The sequence below is a fragment of the Giraffa tippelskirchi genome, chromosome 12 (assembly GCF_054371585.1).
Source record: "Giraffa tippelskirchi isolate mGirTip1 chromosome 12, T2T-mGirTip1v1.2.pri, whole genome shotgun sequence".
NCBI classification, from domain to species: Eukaryota; Metazoa; Chordata; class Mammalia; order Artiodactyla; family Giraffidae; genus Giraffa; species Giraffa tippelskirchi.
Window position 1 is genome coordinate 131,556,954 of NC_137286.1, and position 17,393 is coordinate 131,574,346.

At 35.6% G+C, this 17,393-nt stretch overlaps 1 long non-coding RNA gene across 5 annotated transcripts in view; it reads right to left on the bottom strand.

Moving 5' to 3' along the window:
* Positions 1-17,393, bottom strand: part of LOC145530205 (uncharacterized) — a 441,959-nt gene that overhangs the window by 328,942 nt on the left and 95,624 nt on the right. Inside the window, exon 3 of one of the 5 annotated variants that reach the window (XR_014071554.1) lies at positions 3,933-7,885. The exons of 3 other annotated variants lie outside the window; for them this stretch is intronic. This is a non-coding gene — a long non-coding RNA (uncharacterized LOC145530205). Of the gene's footprint in view, positions 1-3,932; positions 7,886-17,393 lie in introns of those variants that run through there. One more of the 5 variants, XR_014071556.1, reaches the window with a different exon arrangement.

Below are 17,393 nucleotides of genomic sequence, written 5' to 3' on the forward strand. Positions count from 1 at the left end.
GCTTCCAAATACTGTCTTCCTAATTCCCCTCCTTTTCACTCACGGAGAGAAAAAACACACTGATCCACCATCTCACGGAAAATTGAGACTATTAATGAATTTATGCACATAAATTACATTGAGTCCACCAAATGAAGGGTAATTTATAAATGCAATATACCTATCATCATTATTATGCAAACAGAATTCTAAGTATTTTGAGTAAAAATAAAAAAAGAAGACAGAAATATTGCCATCCACAGGTTCCCTGCAAACTGGAAACTGGGTAGCTGACAAAAGGGGACATCTGAAGGAAATCTAAACAACAAGTAATGACAGCAGCAGGGTGTCCCTTTCAAGAGAAGACATAAAGAATTGTCAGGGAGGAAACGTTAATAACTAGCAGAGTGAGGTGTGTGGAATGAATTGCTAAGAAATGTGAGAGAAACAGAAAGAGCTCAAATCGAAAGGTTAGAAAGAGAAATATAAGAACAAGAAAATACATTTATTAGAACAGATGACAATGATTCTTCCTTGCTGTCTTCTGGAGATTGAAACACTCAGAAAAAGAATGTAGTGAAAAATAAAATCAAGGATGCCCTGAAAAACATTTATTGGAATGTATAGATTCTGAGATACTGCATAGTTTTTAAAAAATGAAAATTTAAGGTTAATATTTAATTTTAAAATGCTATCATTTCAAATGCTTGATTTCTTTACTTCTTCATTACTAGTCAAACAAAACCATTCTGTTACCCTTGCTTTTGAAAAGGAATGAAGAAAGCAGAAAGAACATCCTAAAATACAGATTTCCTTTTGCAACCCTGAGCACTTCATCCAATTTTTTATATTTCAGTTTCCTCGTCTCTAAATAAGAAAATCAGGCAATGTTATACACTCTGTAATTCTTTGGCTAAAACTGAGTTTTTATTACATGAATGCTAACTGGAGGAAACATGCTAAATGGCATTTTAAAGTCAGATTGCTGCTTGTAACCTTAGAATACAACTTAGGAAGGCAATACTGTCTGCGTTGCCTGAAATCATAAACTAAAAAGACTCAGAAAAAACTAATTTGGTACAGCTGGAAAGAAATCTAAGGATGCATGTTAATCTAATGACTGTTTAGGGTAGGAAATTATAGCTTAAATAATTTATATGAATTTGAATGTTCATTAAGGTTTTATAGCATTTCAAAGTGAGTTATTTTAAGATCAGAAACTAAAAATGATGGCATTTTCCTTCACAGAAACCAGAGCTAAGTAAATGGCAAAGCATAATTAATGTATACATTACTTCATGTTAGTGTTTATGCAAACCAGGAATTACAGAAAATAATAAAGCATTTTGAGTAACATGTGTGTGAATATTTACAGGGAATGAACAAGCATACAAGGTTGAAACAAGAATCAACTAGACACCCTTTAAAACTAGGAAAGCTTAGGGAAGCGTTTTCATGGATAGGCCTGACTTTGTCATAATCAAGAGGAAGGAGGTAAACAGGACAATGAGGATAAACATGGCAAAAGAGACAAGAAACAGTGGTCCAGCTGTAGAAGACAAAAACAGTGAGAACCCTGTACTCACATTGAGGGGGATCACCCTGGAAATAAATGCAGGGAAACAATTGTTCTTCAGAGACAGGAGGGAAGGGGGAAGGGGAGTGCAAATGTAGTTAGTTACCAGTTGTCAAGACATTCGGTTTTTCATAGGCTCCAAATGTGGTCTTTCTTCTTTGGATTTAGGGCTCTCCAGGTGGAGCTAGTGGAAAAGAACCTGTCTACCAATGCAAGAGATGAAGGAGATGTGGGTTCCACCCCTGAGTGGGGAAAGTCCCCTGGAGAAGGAAATGGCAACCTGCACCAGTATGCTTGCCTGGGAAATCCCATGGACAGAGGAGCCTGATGGGCTACAGTCCACAGGGTTGCAAAGAGTTGGGCACAACTGAGCAGATTTATTTTTTAATATTTATTTATTTGGCTGCACAGGTCTTATGTGGGCTTAGTGGCTCAGTCATGCCTGACTCTTTGAGACCCCATGGACTGTAACCTGCCAGGCTTCTCTGTCCATGGGGATTCTCCAGACAAGAACACTGGAGTAGGTTGGCATGCCCTCCTCCAGAGGATCTTCTCAACCCAGGGATGGAACCCAGGTTTCCCGCATTGCAGGCAGATTCTTTACCGTCTGAGCCACCAAGGAATCACCAGGTATTAGTTGTCTTCATTGAGGCATGTGGAATCTTTAGTTGTGGCATGTAGAATATAGTTCCTGCACTGGGAGCTCAGAGTCAGTCACTGGACTGCCAGGGAAGTCTCTCTTCTCTGGTTCTAAACCACTCCTCCTCAGCCACCAGCATGCAAAGTGCTTTCAGGCCTCTTGCATTCAACCTTGTGCTCCAAGCCCTATTTAACTACTCTCTGGACACTGGTACTTTATGGATCTGATTGGATTCCATGATTGATTTCTGACTCAAATTCCCCAAATCACCGTGGATCTTCCCATCTGAAATTTTCTCTATTTTTCACCTTCCTAAAACTACACACTTTCATTCCCAAGGTTGGGACTATTTAGTCATTAAAAAAATATTTGAATGGCCTAATTAATTGGCTATTTGATATATACTATGGTCTAGATTGTTGTGATATAAAATTCACATGAAGTAGTGGTATTAGCTAAGTCTTCAAATATAAGTATTTGTATTTAGATTGCTTATTACTTAGGCATCAATACATTATGTTATATATAATTAATTCTAAAAACTATGTATTGTTAGATGTATATATGTGTAATTATATTAGTAACACAGATTTAAAATAAATTAGCATGTTATTAACATCAAAACTAAATATTTGAAAATTACTTTAGTGCATGGTTGAATATCTTAATCGAAACTACTCAGTAAATTTCTACTAAATTAAAGATAACATTCTCCATTTCCTCTGATTATTTTGTTTACAAATATTAACCTTTGTCAGTTCAATAAAAAGATAAGAACTACTTTTCTAATTAATAAAATGAGTAAGTATAATTTATGAGTCCTTTTTGAAACAGGTATAAAAGATTTGGGAGAGAATAAACAATAAAATATTATTTTAGTTAAATGAAGAATCTGTTTCTTATTTGCCATCCTCTGCAACAATTTAGTTGCAACTGACCTTATGAAATTGAGGTTTCTATAGCATCCACATTCTTCCTTAGGGCATCTAGGAATCATTTAAAATGGAATAATGTAGAGTGAATCCTAACTAATAAATCAGTTTCACTATTATTCATAAGTTACTGTTTAAATATTAGTGGACATTTTCTGTGAATGAAAAGAACATGGTTTAGTTAGATGATGTTATCTTTATAATTTTACTGGCAGTTTAAGTAAGAATATGAAACACTGGCTGAAAAACAAAAGGTCATTTAATTTCCTTTGCATTGTTCAGTAATCTTTGTTTAATACTTTAATGAGAACATTCATGACAAATTTATATAGATTTTTTTCCACTTTGATCTCTTTACCTTATTAAATATTACTGGTATTAAATATAAAAATAAACTGCAAATGACCTACATATCACTTCTTTAAAAATAATTATAACTTAAAATGTTATAAGTGCAGAAGAAATCTATTTGAATCCTTGATTTTTGTGGCAAAGAGTAACATCTTTACACTATTTTTACAAAGAAAAATGTTGATTCCTATACATATACATGGACAGTACAATGTCATAAATATGAGAATTACAACAAATGTAATAATATATACGTATAATCCTTATTTTTATTCAAGAACAATGATTTTTCACTTATTTAATTACATTATATTGAGTGCCTACAATATACTAGTCACTGTACTGGGAAAAATTATTTGACATCTAAGATAATTAAAGATCTGATATGACTAAGTCTGTTTATATAACTTCATTGTCTTTGAACTCCTTCTAATGAAGACAACTAATTTTCACATTTTGTATATGCATCATGGTATAGTAGACCAAGGATGGGTTTTGATACCAGATTGACTTGCTTTCAAATGATAGTTACGTTAGTTACTGGATATGTGATTTATGTAAGTTACTTAGAATTTTCCAATTCTCATTTTCTCATCTGTGAATTATAAATGATAATAAGTTGGGCTTTTATAGGGTTGTGGTTGCATGATGATTAGACACACACACACACACACACACACACACAGAGTTTAGCATGAAACTGAACACATCATAAATACTCCTCAGAAGGTAGCTTTTAACAAATCTCAATGCTGCGATTCAGGAAAGACCACGTACAGGGACACTGTATTAGTTTCCTCTTGCCGTAGTAACAAATTACCACAAATTTATCTGAGTAAACAATACAAATTTATGATCTTACAGTTCCATAGATCACAAATCCAACACAGGCGTCACCAGGCTAAAATCAAAGGCACTACCTTCCTTATTGGAAGCTCAGGGAAGAAGAATCTGTTTATTGCCGTTTTTAGCTTCACAAGGCATCTGTGTTCCTTGGCTTGTTACCCCTTTAAAAAAGACAGTGACAGTGGATTGAGTCCTTTTCTCATCCATCTTTCTGTTAACAACCAGAAAAGGATCTTTGCTTTTAAGACTCACGTCATTAGATTTGTGCTGAGTTGCTTCAGTCATATCTGACTCTGTGCGACCCTATGGACTGCAGCCCACCAGACTCCTCTGTCCATGGGATTCTCCAGGCAATAACACTGGAGTGGGTTGCCATTTCCTCCTCCAGGGTTTCTTCCCTACCCAGGATCAAACTGGCATCTCTTCTGCCTACCTGCACACGGAGGCTGCCTGGGAAGCATGATTAGATTGGACCCCCACTAGGTAATTCAAGACAATCTCCCCTAACTTAAGGTCTGTACCCTGAATCACATCTGCGAAATCCCTTTTGCCATGTAAGGTAACAGTTTCTGGAGGTTTGAGACTGGACATCTTTATTACCCATTGCTTTGTTTATGGCAGGCACGCAAGGACCAACTGGGAGGTGTCTTATTGTGGCACAAGTAGCAAGAAGTCAGATGTAATTGCTGCTCATCCTGGGCATCCTTGGCAACATGTAAATCGATCATAAAGAAGCTTTCAATTCTTCTTCAACCTACATGAAAGCATGCTTAGAATATAGTCTATTACATTAGAAGCAATCATAACACTCTTTGACTACCTATAAGAGAGCAGTGTACAAGTGGAATCAGAACTAAAAATCAGTCCATTTATGCAGAAATCCTCAAGGTCTCTGGAACTACCTTCCTATCAGAATCATTATAGCCCATGGATGCAACTATCTGGAGCTTTACTGTTTAATCACTTTATGCTGTCTGAAAATATCACACTGTATGTTCTTCTCCTTCACTCTCAGGTACAAGTGACTAATAATATCTTAAAAATAAACAAACAAAAAGACGCAAGATGGCATGGACTGGTTCCAGCAGCTTCATCTGGATAAAGTAAATGGATGATTCTAAGTGGATCTACCTAAGTCGTGAGGTCATGCCACTATCTCACATTTTCTGGCTTATGAGCAAAGATGTAATCAACAATTCAAGGAAATCATTTGGCTGCTATGATTAATTCCCTTTGTCTTATAAAGGAAATAAATATTTGCCATTTTAGTAAACACTAAAGTAGAGTGGGAAATCTATTTGACTTAAAGAAATGAATGCAACTTCATTGAAAGTTTACAAATAGTTTTGGTATATCTACAAAATTCCAGACACCAAGTTAGGCACCAGAGCCTCAACAGATGAAATCAAAGTTATCTCAAAGAGCCTACACAGTAATGAAGGTTGAAACCCTAGAGACTGACATTCTAGCCCCTCATGTAAGCCACAAGAAACTGAATTCCGAAGAGATTTAAATGCAACTGGTTCAGCCTTCACATCCACTAAAGTAGAATTCATTAGCAAGATTGGATTTTTGAAATTAGAGAGATCAGGGCATTCAGGAGAATATTGACTCCAATTACCCTGGTAATCCAATAGAGCAAGGGCTTGAAAGACACCGATCACATTAGTATTAGAGAAGCATTAATAAAGACAGCTAAGGCTCCCTCAAAAACTCCAGGTTTTCACTCCATCCAGCAGGTTAATTTGTGATTTTCATTGAACAGTTCAACCTTTCTAAGCTTGAGAGACTTCACCTGCAAAGAAAGGAGGCAATGTGGCACGGAGGGTAAGAACCCAGAAACACACGGGTTAGAATTCTATTTCTCCTAACCTCAAACTGAGCGATCTTAAGCACAGCACATCCTGCAATGTTAATCCCCTTACATGGGAATAATAATGCCTTCTTCAAAGGCTTGTTACAAGAAGTAAATGTAGTATGTACAGCACTCAGGACAATGTCTGGATAACAGCAAACATTCAATTGATGTTAATTGGTATTATTATAAATTGCAGTTTGCAAATATATTGTGAAGATTAACGATACAGGCAAACCCGTTTCTTCATAAATGGCAATATTATGCATTTCTGAATTTTAATAATAATGCAACACTTCAGAAGTTTTTATAACCATGGACCCTGCCCTCTTGCCCCAACAGCTGTATAGCTAATTCTTCCCCAATTCACAAATCAGGAATTTGACTTTCAAAAGGTCCAAATGGTTCCGGATCATATATTAAAGTGGGAATGGAGAAAGAATTCAAACTCAGTGACCCTTGGCTCTCTAGTCATTGCTCTTCCTGTTAAATTATATCACCTTGGCAGTTTAACAGTGTATTGGAAACATTTTCAAGGGAGAATATTTATATACACAACTCTTGGCACCATAAATATTTGTCTGAATTTATCCTGCTCCAGGCCAATCAACACCTTATGAAACTTGTGATTTAAAAGGCTTGGATTTTTATTCATGCAACGTTAATATAATGGGAAACAATTCAGTATCTCCAGCAGGAATGAGTTTACAGGCATTAGCAGGTGGCAGACTACATAAACTTTACTTTTCTTGACATTTTAAAGCAACTAATAGAGTTTTAAAGCATGTACTTTTCATATCATTTAAATAGTGGAACTAAGGATAAATAAGGTTTATAAGAAATGTGAATTTGAAGCATTTTGTTTACATTCAGTTGGGTACATATAAATGTTGATAAATGCTAATGGGAGTTACCAACATGCATTCCTTTCATAGCAATGGAAGAACACTGTGTACAATTCCAAATAACCCTTTTAACCTTGTGAAAAATGAATAAGGAACTGGTGTGTATAGAGCACTAAAGCATAATTAGAGCAGAAAGAAGTGAGTTTACACCAGTTCATCCTCAGTCTAAAGAGTAAGAAATAGTTCCAAACAAGTAAATTTCATGAGGGCTTGAACTTTCACAGCCACTTTCCTCTTGGGCCAGTCAGGGGAGAATGCCTTTATTTCTTGCTAGTCATTTCTCTGTAACAGTTGTCTGACTTACTTCCTTACCTCATGTGCTTTCACAACACCATATTGAATTAAAAGTATAATTAGGAAATACCTACTAATCTATTCCACAAGTAAGTATTTAGCACTAGGTGCCTTTTATAATAGTAAATAAGACTGCTGTCGCTTCTCTCCAGAAATGTAGAGTCCAGTGAGGAGAGCAGAAAATTAAGCAGGAGATTTCAGTAGAGTGTGAAAGCAGCTAAGGTATACAATGCGATAAGGGCTGAGGCATGGGTAAGCAGGGTGTTTTGGAAATACGTGGAAGTAAAATGGAAATAACTTTGAAGATTCTAATCCTAGGCAGAAAACATCCACTGAACAAGGCACTGAATAGGGACATTATAAAATACAAATGCAGTTCCTGGTACCCAGGAACTTCACTGTGATTGAGAAGATGGAGCCCAAGGCTCTTTCTCCTTTTCTCCAGAACCAATCTGCCTCCTAGACATCTTCAATTGAATGTCCCTCAGGACGACATGAGGAAATTACCTAGAATGTATCACAGAGAGACAACGAGTTTTAGTTCAGTTCAGTTCAGTCGCTCAGTCGTGTACAACTCTTTGCAACCCCATGAACCGCAGCACGCCAGGCCTCCCTGTCCATCCAACTCCCGGAGTCCACCCAAACTCATGTCCATCAAGTCAGTAATGCCATCCAGCCATCTCATCCTCTGTCGTCCCCTTCTCCTCCTGCCCTCAATCTTTCCCAGCATCAGGGTCTTTTCCAGTGAGTCACCTCTTCACATCAGGTGGCCAAAGTATTGCAGCTTCAGCTTCAACATCAGTCCTTCCAGTGAACACCCAGGACTGATCTCCTTTAGGATGGACTGGTTGGATCTCCCTGCAGTCCAAGGGACTCTCAAGAGTCTTTTCCAACACCACAGTTCAAAAGCATCAATTCTTTGGCATTCGGCTTTCTTTATAGTCCAACTCTCACATCCATACATGACCACTAGAAAAACCATAGCCTTGACAAAAAGTTTAGGAACGTGAAAGAACATTTAAGAGCAAAGAAGACAAAATTAGAAGTTCCCATATACAGCTGGTGGAAGTTCTAGATGGTGATAACAGAAAGAACCCGGGAGAAGTATGCAAAAAGATTATGGTTGACATTGTTCCTGAAGTAATAAGATGTTCAGAATGTAATTTATGTCCCAAAGAACAAAAGATCCATTCAAGATTAAGAAATGAATGATAGATGATAGATAAGATTATGACAATGATGAAAGATAGCAGTAAAACTGCACGGTAACCATCAGAGACAAGACATTTAAAGCAACCAGGAGAAAAGACAGATCGTTTACATGGGTTCAATAATTAGGCTGAAAGCAAATTTCTAAATAATAAAAGACAGAAAATGTTAGCTTCAAAAACTTATATGTGCTAAATACTTAGCCTAGATTCCTATGCTTCTGATAAGAAAAATAGCTGTCTGCCATTGAAAAAGGAAGCTACACACTACATTTATTTCTTTGCGGGAATTTTCAAAATGGGAAATATCCTTATTTGACTACAATACATTATGTACTGTCCTTCTACAGTCCAGAAGATGGAATTTAAAAACAAAACAAGATCCCTTGAAGCCCTATGATTCAATAATTTGGGAATTTAAAATTCAGTACTTCACTTTTAAGATGCTGATTTCAAGAGTGAGTGGTATTTAACATGGAACTCTGCTCAATGTTATGTAGCCAGCCTGGATGGGAGGCGAGTTTGAGGGAGAATGAATACATGTATATGTTGGCTGAGTCCCTTCACTGTTCACCTAAAACTACCACAACATTGTTAATTGTCTATACCCCAATATAAAACGTTTTTGGTGTTAAAAAAATGTAAAATTAAAAAATATAGTGAGTGGCATTTATATGAAAAACTTATATTAGTATTCTATAATAAACAAACAACCCAGGGATGGAACCCAGATCTCCAACATTGCAGGCAGATTCTTTACCATCTGAGCCACCAGGGACCCACGCATACTGGAGTGGGTAGCCTATCCCTTCTCCAGGGGATCTATCCGACCCAGGGATAGAACCAGGGTCTCCTGCATTGCAGGCAGATTATCAGCTGAGCTACCAGGAAGCATATTACTATTCTATAATAAACAAATGTAGATTTTATGGCAGTAATGTCAAAAAGATCATTTTAGAAAAAAAAAGAACAAATCACTTAAGAATGGTTAGTTCAACTGAATCATACATAAATTGAAATTGGACAGAATGAGAGAAATCTCAGATCCTGTATACACACCAAAAGAGTGGGGGTGAGGACACACCATCTTCATTCACGGTTTGTGAGGCAGCCTTGTTGTCCAACTTGTAAATTCCCTTCCCATTTCCTCCTGGTGAAATGGGAGTGAATATCTATCTGACTTAATTCATCAACAATCTCATTCAAACAGAGAAAGTGATAATTACCTGTCAATAGGTTTCTCTTTTCTGAGAACATAATAAGTTTGTGAAGACATTTGTTGGGTTAATAACAGTAAGAGGGAAAATAAGAAAATAGAGCAACAGAGGTCTGAAAGATTGCTAAAGGCCAACACTAGCAAAGCCCATGGAATCTCTGCTGCTAGACAGGAAAGGCCCTGTCTGAAGCCAGGCTGGTTTCTTCCTATGGATCCTCAGGGCTCTGGGGGTTGGGAGAACCAGTCTATCCAGAGATCTCACGTGTGTTGTTACCCATGCCAGCCTGTGAGAACCTCTTTTCATCACAACTTAAATGTACAACATATACTTTTTTTTTTTAATACTCTCTATAAGGTAGTCTGTGTTATCTCTATTTTAGAGACTAGAAAACTGAGCATCGGAGAGTGCAAGTAATTTGCACTGGGTCACATGGCTGGTAAGCAACGATGTCTGGAATTGAATCAACAATGAACCTACATAAACGTCCGTGTTCTTTTGGCATGAACAAGTGCCAATTTATTCACTTGTAAAACATGGGGATCAGAGAAACCCACATATTCTCCTCCACCCTTAAAATGACATGGCTATCAAAAATGTCTTAAATGTTTGCTCTTCAAACTCAATGATTAAAAGTGGCAGATGTAGCATATTGTACAAACATGCACTTGAAATTTTAATGCTACCTACTATACAGAATCCTTACATTTCCAGGATAGTAAAAGTAAAAAATGAAGGAACTACTGAAAGCAGGGCTTTTTTTACACCAATACCATTTTAAGGTAAAATGGTTATGAGTTCTGAGTCACAGTAAGTTAGAACAATAAAAAATATTTTGGTGGTAATAACATTAAGATTTGCACTATGAAGAACCTCTACAATTGTCTTTAGTAAATTAGCTAATCAATTTAGTCACTGAAAAATATTATTTTCCAGTTTATTAGATCACAAAGGTGAAAATACAAATTTATATTCAGAATTTTAGAATCTTGGAATTTCATACATTTAGACTTTGGAGATCAACTTATCCAGCACTTACATTTTAAAGATAAGGAAAACAGACTCAGGAAACAGACTCATGGTTATTCCATTTTTTAAATATTGTATAGTCTCACAAGGTGGGGGTACTCATCCAGACTCTGTAGGTCTCAAAACAACTAAATGAAAATTGCAAAAATTAGTCCACAGTTTCTCCTACGGATGAATACTGTATTTTATTTGCCCTTAAAATACATGAGTAAGATCAGTCATCTATAGTAAACATCATCAGAGTCTCTATTATATAACTTTCGTTGGTTTGAAAATCAGTAGCAACTTTATCTTGTTCTATTTATTACATGAAAGGGTTGAATTTCATGCATTTCTTACATTTTGCCACCAAAAGATATGCTAGCTCTAAGTTGTTAGGAAATGCTGCCTCATTTAAAAAATTAAAGTTGAAAATTAAAAACATTTTATTATTAAAAATTTTGAGGTGCCTGATGCTAAAGGATATTTTTATCTTCCTTTCTACAGGAACTTACATGAAGTGGATAACCTGCTGGGGAAAAGGGTGTATTTGAAGTATTGGGTCTTTGCTGTTGTTGTTGTTTTTCAGTCACTAAGTCGTGTCCTGACTCTCTTGCGACCCCATGGACTGTAGCCTGCCAAGTTCCTCTGTCCATGGGATTTCCCAGGCAAGAATACTAAAGTAGGTTGCCATTTCCTCTTCCATGAGATCTTCCCAACCCAAGGATCAAACCTGAATCTCCTGCATTGGCAGGCAGATTCTTTACCACTGAGCTACTTGGGAAGCCTGTGGGTCTTTGTGGGGTCCTTCATTTTAAGGGGCTGCTGGGGATAGCTAGCTGAGCTCTGATGACCAGGTGATAATGTACCATGTTCCACTGTGCAAACTCAAGGCCAAATCAGGTGAGAACACTATGGAGACCAGCACAGAGCACAGTCAACTTTGCAGATGAGCTTTATTCTACATACAGAGACAGCCCTATTTCTGCTCTGGTGGGTGAGCAGCCTTGATCCATACATCTGGAATTATGAGTTTATAGATTATGAGTTTGCAGTTTATGGACTGGTGTGGGTCCACTTAGAGACTGACAAATTTAGCTATCTCATACATGTGGAATTATGCAGGTGTCTTTCTGTGACTGGCTTATTTCAGTCCTTTTCAGCAAGTCCTTAACAGAAAGTCCTCAAGGTTCATCTACATTGTCACACAGCAGGATTGCCTTCATTTTTAAGGCTGAAGAGTATCCCATTGTATGTATAAACCACATTTTCTTTATTCGTTCATCTATTCATGGACATTTACATTTTTCCACATCTTATGAATGATATTGCAATTAATATAGGGGTGCTACTATCTCTGAGATCCTGCTTTCCAATCTTTTAGGAAAATGCTCAAAGTGGAATTGCTAAAACATATGTTTGTTCTGTTTCATTTTTTGCGAAACTTTCATACTGTTCCACAGCTGCTGCATCATTTTATGTTCCCATCAACAGTGTAAAGAATTCTTCACACCCTTATCAATACTTGTAGTTTGTTTTTTTGATAATAGCCATCCTGACAGATGTCAGATAATATCTCATTCTGGTTTTGGTTTGTGTTTTCCTTCTTCAGAGAAATGTCTATTCAAGGCTTTAGCCCATGTTTTGCTGTTGCTCTATTGTGCTCAATCATGTCCAACTCTTTGTGACCCCATGGGCTGTAGCCTGCCAGGCTCCTCTGTCCATGGAAGTTTTCAGGGAAGAAGACTGGAGTGGGTTGCCATTTCCTATTTCAGGAGCCCAAGTTTTAATTAGGTTATTAGTGTTTTTTTTTTTTTAACTATTGAGTTACAGAACTTCTCATTTTGAAGATTAACCCTTTATCAGATATACAGTTTGCAAATACTTTCTCCCATTCCATAGCTTGCCTTTTGTGTTCTGGCTATATACATATAACTCCATTTATACAAAGACTTACGATATAAAATGTAGATCATGCCATGGTAATAAAGTTTGAAAACTACTGCTATAGGCTGTGTTGTAATTTGATCAGTGAATATTCTTTTATTAACATTTAAATTTTACTTAGTTCTTCTTATTGATGTGCTCATTTTGATTACTTATATTTTTCTAGAATACAAAAGGCCACTTTTATATTAATGTATTAATATAGCTATTCAAACATTTACTATTTTAGTTATTCCCTAATATATTTTGTAGTATTCTAGATTCTCTGCATTTTAATTTTCTCTTTCCTTATTAGATTTGCCAGAGATTGGACAAACTTAGTTTTGGATTTGTTTATTATTTCTATTTATCTGCTCTTTCTGCATTATCTTTTTCATTTTTATTCTCCTTTATTCCTTATCACTAACTTGTGCTTTTGTGACTTCTTGCATTGAACTTTTCATTTATTTTCATTAATTTCCAATAATTGGAGCATTGTGGCTATGATTTTGCTTGAATTATAAACCTGGCTACCACCCATTTATTTCAGTATCTAAATCTATTTTCTAAATAAATTATTTTGTCTTTCTAATTTTCACTCTGCATAAAACCTAGGAGAGATTTTTTACACACGCATTTTAAACTATTTTTTAAATTGTTTAAAACTTTGTTGTAAATTTTTAGCTTTATTGTGTTTAAAACATGTGATTAGTACATTTCTTATTTTTTGAAAATGTTTAAATTTTATTTGTGTCATTGTATGAAGTTTATTTTCTCAATGTCCCATGAACACTTGGAAAGTCCTTCTCTGTTGATGGATTCTGACGTAATCAACTATGTTACTTTCTGTCCCCACTATAAGTTGCACTTTAAAAATATGATTAGGCAAAATTAAATTTTTTTTCCAAACCAAACATTGGGAAACTCTCATGAACATTATAAAATATTTCCAGTTTACATATAATAAGTATTTTCAACATTCTATATACCTTTAAAAGATACTTGGAGTGCCTGATAAATAGCATTAACAATTTCAGTAACTGCAGTTGAATATATTTTTTTAAAAATAGAGAAATAATATTAGATATGGTACTTTCCAGGTGACTCAGTGGTAAAGAATCTGCCTTCCAATGCAGGAGATGCAAGAGACATGGGTTCGATTCTTAGGTTGGGAAGACCCCTGGAGGAGGAAATGGCAACTCACTCCCATATTCTTGCTGGGAAAATTCCATGGACAGAGGAGCTTGGTGGGCTACAGTTCAAGGGGTCAGAGTCAGACATGACTGAGCACAGCACAGCGGCAATATTATTTATACTGAAAAAAATCATTATGAATTACCAACTGTATTCAAAATATATACTGTATTCCCCAAAGATCTATAGATTAAGAAACTAGATAAGTTTATAATATATAACTTTCTATTATTTTTCTTCATCCGCTACAGTGAGATATTCAATTTTTTTAAACTTTTGTCACATCAAAGAAAACAAAGATTTTTAAAAAGAATAGAAATAGACTGGGCCTTTAAATCCAGGATAAATACATTCCTTTGTTCAGAACTACAAACAAATACAAAAAACAGCTAAAAATTGTCATCCTCACAAGTACCTTCAGGCTATAGTGAGAACTGAAAGGCGGCCAAAGATGTATTTGTTTTCTGACAAGTACTCAAGTACCATAATGCTAACTTGAAACAGTATGACAGTTACTCTCACAGCATGAAGACATTTATTTCATAAACCACCTTAAACACTAAATTATTAAATGACAGAAACTTGTTTTTTAAATGATGGCATTAAATAAAGTCACAGATACCAAGCAAGCAAATACATGAAGAAAAATAATAGTTGTCACGTTACAAGCTCATTATCTCTGAACATGGCAGAGAAATAGAAATTGAGACAAAATTGGGTAAAAAAAAAAATCATTGGATGCACAGCCAAGATTTCCGGGGGAGAAGTGTAGACTTTCAGTCATAACATTGTATTCAAAGTCTGGGTGGGTTACATGCCTCTCCTAGATCTGTGTTCCCACTCTTATCCTGGGATAAAAATCTCTCTAAAGAGAAACAAAGAAAAATAATAGTACCTAATGCTCACTGAATGGTGACTATGGATAGGAAAAATACTTAAAGCATTTTAAATATACTAACTCATTCAGCCCTCATAAGAAACTTGGGAGGTAAAAAATTCTCTCTACTTGCAAGATGAGAAAATGAAGACAGAGCAACACTGATTTACTTGCCTGAGGTTCTTCTATCTTAAAAGTAGGCAATTTAAATACAGGCAGTCCATCTCCGGACCCAGCTGGAATTATTCCAGAAATGTAGGATCAAGTTAATAATAAAAAAATATTAATGAAAAAAACTAAACATTATTCACTTCACTGATAGAATTAAATAAGGAAAATCATATAAAACTCCTAGAGGAAAACATAGGCAAAACATTCTCTGACATAAATCACAGCAGGATCCTCCATGACCCACCTCCCAGAATATTGGAAATAAAAGCAAAAATAAACAAATGGAACCTAATTAAAATTAAAAGCTTTTGCACAACAAAGGAAACTATAAGCAAGGTGAAAAGACAGCCTTCAGAATGGGAGAAAATAATAGCAAACGAAGCAACAGACAAAAAATTCATCTCAAAAATATACAACCAACTCCTGCAGCTGAATTCCAGAAAAATAAACGACCCAATCAAAAAATGGGCCAAAGAACTAAACAGACATTTCTCCAAACAAGACATACAGATGGCTAACAAACACATGAAAAGATGCTCAATATCACTCATTATTAGAGAAATGCAAATCAAAACCACAATGAGGTACCATTTCACACCAGTCAGAATGGCTGCTATCCAAAAGTCTACAAGCAATAAATGCTGGAGAGGGTATGGAGAAAAGGGAACCCTCTTACACTGTTGGTGGGAATGCAAACTAGTACAGCCACTATGGAGAACGGTGTGGAGATTCCTTAAAAAACTGGGAATAGAACTGCCATATGACCCAGCAATCCCACTGCTGGGCATACACACGGAGGAAACCAGAATTGAAAGAGACACGTGTACCCCAATGTTCATCACAGCACTGTTTACAATAGCCAGGACACGGAAGCAACCTAGATGTCCATAAGCAGACAAATGGATAAGGAAGCTGTGGTACATATACACAATGGAATATTACTCAGCCATTAAAAAGAATACATTTGAATCAGTTCTATTGAGATGGATGAAACTGCAGCCCATTATACAGAGTGAAGTAAGCCAGAAAGAAAAACACCAATACAGTATACTAATGCATATATATGGAATTTGAAAGATGGTAACAATAACCCTATATGCGAGACAGAATAAGAGACACAGATGCATAAAACAGACTCTGAGGGAGAAGGTGAGGGTGGGACGTTCTGAGAGAATAGCATTGAAACATGTATATTATCATATGTGAAACAGAATACCATTCCAGGTTCAATGCATGAGACAAATGCTCAGGGCTGGGGCAATGGGATGACCCAGAGGGATGGGATGGGGAGGGAGGTGGGGGAGGGGTTCAGGATGGGGAACACATGTAAACCCATGGCTGACTCATGTCAATGTATGGCAAAAACCACTACAATATTGTAAAGTAATTAGCCCCCAACTAAAATAAATAAATTTATTAAATAAATAAATAAATAAAAGAAAATCACATTATCAACACAATTAATTCAAAAAGAGCATATGATAAGATTCAGTGTCTTTCATAAGAAATATAAACTGACAAACAAGAAAACAGAAAGAGGAATTTCCTTAACCTGAAAAAAAAGATCAAAAAAGATCAAAACAAACATCACATATAATGGTGAAATGTTGACTGTATTCTCTTTAAGAAAAAGCAAAGATAAACTTTATTACACCTCTATTACCAGTAAGATAAAACAAAATTGCATCCATACTTAACATCATACACAGAAATCAATTTTAGGTATACTGAAAGCTAAAATTTGTTATTTTTGAAGATAGTATGGGTATACATCTTTATGACTTTAGATTGGGAAGAATTTCTTAAAACTCTAAGATTTCAAAATATAAAGAAAAATATTGATAAATTGAACCTCATTAAATTTTCACACTTCTGTTCATCACAAGTTACTGTAAGCAATAAAGTAAGAACCATAAATTAGAAAAATATTTGGTGCACATATAACTGACCAAGGATTAGTATATATATCCATAATATATAAAGAACTTATACATATCAATATGATAAAGAAAATTCAATCAAAACATGAACAAAGAGACTTCTTCTTTTTACACACAATGATGAAAGAGATCACACTTTATTAGGTAACTACAATGTAATCTAGTCTCCCAGCCCCTTAAAAATCTCAATGAGATCTATTCAAACTCCCATTCTGTTAATTGGGGAAATTCAAAATCTTCTATTATAATATCCAAATTTCTAGTAATGGAGCAGGTGAGGGTGTGTTTTAAATTCTCACAAACTCTTCTGATATGATTTTCTAACTCCAGTTGAATTGTTTCTATATTCTCTTGTCTCATGGGTTTTTCTTTTTTTTTTTAAGAAATGCAGTGATATATATTAGTTTCCGATGTACAACATCATGATTCAATATTTATATATGTTGTGAAATAATTACTACAATAAGTTTAGTTAAC